This window comes from Corvus hawaiiensis, chromosome 10 (genome assembly GCF_020740725.1).
Source record: "Corvus hawaiiensis isolate bCorHaw1 chromosome 10, bCorHaw1.pri.cur, whole genome shotgun sequence".
NCBI lineage: Eukaryota > Metazoa > Chordata > Aves > Passeriformes > Corvidae > Corvus > Corvus hawaiiensis.
In genome coordinates, this window is record NC_063222.1 from 15631761 (window position 1) to 15639786 (window position 8026).

An 8026-nucleotide genomic window follows, 5' to 3' on the forward strand; every position below is an offset into this window, starting at 1 on the left:
ACTCTTCTCAATAATTGTTTTTCAAAATTCCATGAAAAGCTCTGAGTGCATTTGAAACTTTGAAGCAGTGAAGTAGATCAAAGCACATCTCTTACTAAGGAGGATGTATGGTCTTTGACAACTACAAGCAATGTTTTTGTGGAACTTGTAGGATCAAAATGGCAATAAACATAAAGCAGTATGTATCTTGATAGATTTAACTACAAAAATATGCAAGTTATGTTGCCAGTTAAATGGATTGTGGCATTTTTCTCTCCTTCTCAGGACAAACATGCAATGCTATAGACAAGAATCAAAGCAAAAGAAAATTATATTTCTTTTAGTCATGAAAAGTGTAGCTTTCCTGCATTTCAACTAAACTGTATTTGAAGGGGGAAAAAAAGCTTGAAAAAAAAAGTCTGAATCAAAGAGATAGGAGATAGGACATGGTTAAATGGATTAGGTTGCCTCTGGAACACAGAGGTATGTGTATTGCCCCATACACTGTTGCCAGATCTTCAATACAAAATACTTCTATGGGTAGGAATAAATCAGAGCCAGGATTACCAAATGACAGTATCTTCTTTAACAGAGAGAACAATTCCAGAGAGATTAAGAACAGCTTTTCTCTGTCATTCAGTGCCTTGACCAAAGAGTCCACCAGGATCTTTGTTTCTTCTTTCTTTGCTACATTTCCTAGAGCTGTATCTGGAAAGAAAGAGGCCTCTTAGTGCCACTGGCCCAGCCTTTGCAATGAAAAACTCATAGATGAGCAAAATATTGAGGAAGATGTTTTGCCTGGAGGCACAAATTCATTCTCCCAAGCAACATCGACCCTTCATTTGTCAATTTTCCAACAGTAGCTGCTGGTTATCTGTCATATGAATATGCTTTCCATATACTGGGCTTGAAGAAGCTGGACCAATTGAAACCAATTTGAAACCAATTTGAAAAACATGTTTATAGAGAAAGGCAAAGGAAATGACCTGTAACATTGTAGACACAATATGTTCCACATGAGAGCTCCAGCAGTTGAGTTTTTACCAACTCAGTTATTTTATTATCATTCAAGATCTTCAGTTTTCATTATGCTGCTGTTTGCTAGTAGGTCTGGAATACCTCTGACTTCCAATCTGTGTTCTCACTGTTTTCTTTGGTCCTAAAGGAAAAGCAGCAGTAAAACTGCCATTGAAGTGGAAGGCTCTACTACACATTCCTGTGCAACTACAGCAAAGTGACTGCATCGATGACTAAAGCAGGATTTGCTTACCTAATAGGCGTGTGAGGAGAATTAACAAGCAGGTGCTTCCTTTCTTTTGTGGCTACAAAGATACAAGAATGAGCTTTAAAGAAGTGACACAAAAAGGTTCAAAATGAATGGGTTTTTCTTCCAAGCAATTCCCAAGCAAAATGTGACAAATCTGCCTTGAACGAAGTGATCCACATTCCACCCACTCACCACTCAAGCCACCAGAATTTAGTGAAATGTGACAGTTAGAAAGACCACAAAACTAACGATTGTGAATGTTAGGGTCACATCTTAGAGCATAATGAAGGAGAAAGTTGATGAAGAGAGCATTCTCTCATCTTTCATTCTGTGTAAATCCTTAACTTAATCCAGAATTATTTCCAGTAAGCCGAAGTAGTCACTTTTATTTCATGACAAAATCTCTTAGTTCAAGTTCCAGAAGCTTGTTACTCAGTGAGAGAGAGGTACCATGACCTCTTCTCATTTTCATGATTGAATAACAATTACAGTTTCTTCAAACATCAGAGAAGTTCCAGCAATTTACCTAATCCAGAAAATACATTAATGTAGCAAAATATTTAATTAAAAACTGCATGAATCAAAACCAAGCAAAATCCCAAACTTCACATATTCTGTTCTAAGCCTTCCAGTGAGAAAACAAAGTCCAATGTGAGCAACATACTGAACAAACCAAGAGGCAGCTTTGCTTAGGTAGGAAAATCTTTGGCAGCAAACCAAGAGGAAAAATTCCCCAACCCTTCTAGAAGCTGCATAGCAGTAAAAATCAGATAACCACAACAGGGAAGGAACATCCCCTTTCACTATGAAAATTCTCAAGGTAAGGTAGGAGTATTATGGAGTTTTATGGGGGAGAAAATAGTATTTTTATATCTATATCTAAAGATTCTATATTCCATATTTTAATTATTATTTTATCTGGCCAGGCTTTTGGACCAGATTTCCTGATGACATTTGCACAGAACCAGCAGCTGAGCTGCTCCATGGCTAGATTCCTTAGTCACAGAACATCATGGGTGTGCCATACTGGCTGCAGAATACAGCACTGGGCCTTGGCATGCCTTTTCTACCTTTTCTATGAAGCACTACTACAGAAACATTTCCACATCAAAATACTTTTTTTTTTTTTTTTGAGAAAATGTTTTAAATAATTCACAGAAAATGTAAGGATTTCAGGTAGCTATGATGTTTCAGAAGGCAGTGGATCAAAGCATGGTCTCTCTCTTTACTCCTCCTTCACCCCTTCCTAGTAGATCTGATTTCAGGGCTGGAAGCTGAGAAGTGCACCAAAATATAACTAAGAAGCAGAGATAAATTAGTAGCAAAAAAACCTGTGTCTAAAACTGGACCTGCTCAGTCCCAGTGTTTGTGTATTACAACCTAGTTTTACAAAATGTTTCCAATCAAGCTCGTATAAAGAATATTTTTTCTCAATTGTGCTTTACCAAGCAAAAAAAAAGGAAATAATTTAAACATCTGGAGTTGCCTGGGTGTAATACAGAAGAATTTGGATACTGGATTTAAAGCAGCTATCTTATCTGTGATGCCTAACACTTCCATGTATGCAGGCAAAAGTATTTCCCAAGAATGGTGTTGTTTATGCTCTGCAGCTTGTTTCTCTTTTGCTTCATTGAGGCCCTTTTCATACAAGTTTAACAGACATTTGTCTAACTGAATTTATTTTCAGATAAATTCACGTGAATGAAATTTGACAGGTGACAAGATTGTTTGCACTGTGTTTTCCTTTGTTCCATGAAACCTACTGTTTACTAAAAACTACCAAATCATTAATTTTTTGAAAAGTCCACTTTTATTTTTTGTAGTTGAACTCCTTCTGTGAATAAAAGAAACCTAGAAAAAAATCCATACCTCAGTCAGATTTGGTTCCACACCTCTCAGTACCATGCATTTGATTTGTTGTTGATTTTTGTCCCCATGATGTCTCACAAATAACTAATACACTTGCTTAAGTCAGACAGGTTCTCTGTTCAGTTTGAGTTTTGTTTACTTACATGTTCACAGAGGAACAGAGTGCCAAGATTAATTCTTTCCTCTTAATCTGCTACCCCATACTCTTGTAATGAGTGAGCTTTCATTAGTTTTTGCAATTAGCATGTTTTAATAAGGCTGTCCAAGTATAGATTATTAGTCCAATTAATTGCTTTGAGAAGAGTTTTATGAATGCTTCTAATCAATTAATAACTGTTGGTCTGTTTGAGAAGGAATATATTTTTACATGAACAAATTGATGTGCAGAATCTATTTGAGCTTTTTTGTTTGGTATTTTTTACATGCTTCTTTTGGTGTGGGCTTTTTTTTTCTTTTTTTGCAGTATGTTATATGAAGTCAAACTCCAAACTCCTCTAGAAAGTAAGAAAGGAACTAATTTTATTGATCTTTTCATGTGTTTTGTTGGGAAGGAAGTCAGAGAGCCAAAGTATTAGCTGATTAGTAGAGTTCTACTTTCATCTGTAACTTGTGCATTTGGATTATTTCAATAGATGTGAACAGAACACTTTATTAATTTCTAAATAGTCTTGTTTTTCTGACATGGTAGAACTCCCTGACCTTTGCCCAGGTATAACAACCTGCCTCTCAGCGAAGGGCACTGGATTTCAAAATCATCCAGAGTAACTATCCAAGCACTAGGCTTGAGATTTATCAAGCCTGCAGATGAAAAACAAGCTATGCAGGAGAAAAATGTTCATGATTTACATAACCCATGAAGGCCATCACATACAAAAAGCAAAACAGAACAGTAAATTAGCCAGAAATGTGTAAAAAGAAATTTCAGTTAGGCCTAAGGGTGGAATCAAACTTCTCAGTCCAGTCTCTTCCTTGAACCTTTCCTGTTGATGTTTTTTAAATGCATCCTGGACTCTCCCATTAACTATCATGTGCCTTTACTCCCACTCGTGGTGGTCCTGCTGTGCTCTGCTAACACCAATAGAGCATCACTATCTGGATCATATTTAGTGGGATGAAATGGAGATCCATCTGTCTGTCTAAATCCTTCTGTTAAAAATGGAGGTGGATGAGTGCACACTGATTTACCTTCAGCTCCTGCAGAGCCCAAGATGGGAATTAGGGGAATACTGAGGAAGACAACATGCTAACAATCTGAATTACATACCCTGGAGAGGCCTCAGCAGTGGGCAGACACTCCTGAGTCTTGTTACAGAATAATTCTAGCACCACCTCATAAGCATCTGGTTCTGGCATTGTTGGAGATATTTATAGGTGTAAATGATGTGCTGATCCACCCCAGAAGAGAAACTCCTAGACCCATCAGGTAGAACCTGCACAAAGATGGGAGTTGAAACTGGCTTCTATTAGTAAGAGCACTGAGCACCTCGTTACCTGTGTACTTTTCTAGAGCAGGAACTGTTCGCTGTAGTTATGATCTCACTTCACACCACATGTTGATCTCAGTGCCTTAAATTTGAAACGGGAAGGGCCTTATGCTTTTGTGTGTCTTTGAGCTGCCACCGAGTCCTACCATGACCCTGCCAGCCTCACAGAGATCATGGCATAGGCTCGAGTACGAGAAGTGGCCACAGTCTTCTACAAGACAGAAAGCTCAGCCCAAGGACCAGCTAATTAAGCAGAAGATGTCCATAACCAACGGGTGTGAGGTCAGTCCTTCTCATTGCTTCATTAAACATCTTTTTTCTGCTTAGCACTAAACAGATTCTCAGTGCTTGTTTTCTGCAAGTACCTTTACTCAATGCTTCTATTTTAGTATATTTCACACTTTTTTCCAAACAAATATGAATTTGAATGCATATTATATATTCAACTTCCAGCTAGAGTAATAAAATACTTTGTAAATCCTAAGCAAGCTGTGCATGGATCATGCAATGAAGCTGCAATACTACACTCTTAATCCTGATTCATAGAGGTCAATAGTAAAAATATGATACTTATTTCACAGGAGATACATTGGCAAGAACCCACTGACTCTGCAAAGAACAAGTTTTGCTTTTTATCACCTGATGAGTCAATAATAGAGGCAAAAACACATCCCAAAGTCATGAGAGCTCCCTCTTTTTTTGCTCCGTACCCTTGATCTCATCACTTCCATTCTTTTCTCTTCTTATCCGGTACCTGTTTACCTATTAAGTAGCATCTGCAAATGTGAAAAAAAAAATTTAAAAGGAAGATACCTACACATAGCTACCAAAACAGTAGAATATGAGCATGTCCCAGGGCCCTAAAGTTGAAAAAGCCTTTGATGAATTACAAGATGCAATATTAATAATATATAAATAAAGAGAAAGTATCAAGAAAGCTTGGATCATATGCTGGATAGCAAATTCTGCTGATCCTGGCCTCTTCAAAGTACTCTCAAAGGTCTTTGGAATATATTCAATAGTATTATTCTTCAAAACTAAGGTTAGAATATATTACCCTAACAAATAAGAGGGTGCCTGTACATCAAACACATGTGCCTGGTGGTCTGGGGCACATGCTAGGACTTTGCTACACTACATGCATAAGCAGTGTTAAGATTTGCACATTGCTGATCTTTTGGAACAGAATAAATATCAAACAATATTAAGAAGATAAATTTGTCAATCAGAGATTGTAAGAACTGACAATATTTCGTGACTCAAAGATGGTGGACTTTTTAAAAATGTAGATCAACAAACTATTGGATTCAGGAAACCTCTATCTACTGAAACTCCTAGAAAAACAGACATTATTTATCCTCAGACTTTTGGACTCAGTTTGATAACAAATGGAATGAAAGGCTTTGTAGAATAAAGGATGCTTCTGAAATGCTAACATTGATGTGTATTTTTTCCTTTGATCAGTCTGTGGTTAGCCTTCATATGCTTTTCAAAGAGGAGTACCAGATTCATTCTATTCCAAAAACTGAAATAAGAAATTACTACAAAGATGAATTTCAGCTGGAATGTAGCCATTTATTTACAGGGAATAATCTTTGTGAGTGACAACATCATAGGAGGCTGTATTTTTAATCATCTAAAAAGCAAACAACTACAACAAAATTGCAGTTGCTGACATTGTTTTTAGCTTCAGTTACATTGAGTATAAGACAAAATACAGTCCTGAAGGAAACAAACGGAAACCACACATTCTCCTTTTGGATTTTGTTACTTCCTTGATTACACAAAAATTAATTGTCCTTCTGAATCTATTCAGAGATATAGGTAATGCTCTGCTCTCTGTGATAGGCCAAGGTTTACTCAGCCATGGCCAACTGATGCGATGTTGGCTTGTAATCAGACGCTAAAAAGAACAGATGGCTTAACCAAATCCGATTTGCTATTTCATTTATCCTTATGCTGCCCCTTTATCATACAAGTATTAAACATTTATACTACACAGTTAGAAGAGCAAGACAATGTTTAGAGCTAGTTTATGAACTAACCTGAAAAACATCCATCCCGAGATGCAAAATAAATCACTTAAGTAGGATTCTAAGTCAGTGTTCATTTCTGATGTAGTCTGGGATGGAAACTGCAAAAACTGCCATTACAAATTCTAGTATTTGGTAATGTTTGCCAACTCAGTAGTAGATGCTGCATCACTGATTGTTTGGAGAAAAAAACTCCAAACATAAAACCAAAAAACCCCAAAATCTCCAACTGCTTGAATAAGGAAACAATTTACTAAAAGTAAACTCGGACTTTGAAATCTGGCAATTTCTATTTCCAAAATGCTTCTCAACAGGGAATGATGACATCTGCAAATTGTTTGATTACTTCTCGTGATCATTTATTCATTGCAAGATCTGGTCTTGATCATCTCCACATTATTGTGTTTGCAATTGTCTTTATGGGATCAGACCCTTTTATTTGATACCAATATCTGCAGTGATGATCTCACCATCATAAAACTAAAAACTTCTGAAGACTTTGCAGTATTGTTTTGACACAGTCAGAACAGCTCCTGATGTCATCCATCTTCAGAAACTTGTCTCTAAATAAGATTATTACTGGGCAAGAACTTGCAGTGCTACAAATCAGGCCATTAACTGCAACCTAAGTTTAAATGCTATGGTTTGGCAAAGATAGTTTTCTGTAAGTAGGCCCAGTAGAGTTTTTGACTCTCCTTTTAGGAAAGTATTAATTATGGGTCATATTGATAAGCATGAACTGTACATTTATTTAAAAATATATTTCTAGCTGTTCTGTATCTAAGGCTGCTTTAGGGAGTTGACTCCAGAGAACCTCATAAAAAATTAGGTGTCAAGTCTGATGCCACACTCATTGTTAAAATGCTCAATGAAAATTAAAATTTCTGTACCTTTTAACTGTAACTACATCTTTTAATCTGAGATTAATATATATTATTTTTCTAATAAATTTTCACATACTATCTAATACACATATATGTAGAGATTATCTGTGTCTGAACTCCTTTAATTTGCCTGGTTACTTAGGCATAACAGAAGACAGAACTGAGCTCATAAATTCCATTCTTTATTTATTTGTACACTGATTCATTTAGAGGCTCCCTGTCGAAAACATCAGACACATCAGGACACAACATCAACAGATAATTAACATTGTGTTCAATGCCAAGTACTCATTAATGAAAACTAAACAGATGCAAGTGCACTGATGCAAACACACCATTGTTGCTCAGAGTAGGCATGACATGAAAGTTAAAGCTAAAAATGCTTTTGTATGACTACATTTCATTTGATCTTCTTAGCATATATGTAATGTCCACAGTATTGTTTAACCTGTAAGATAGTTACCTCTCATCCACACATGATGAAAGTAGAGAATGTATAAGAATCAGAGG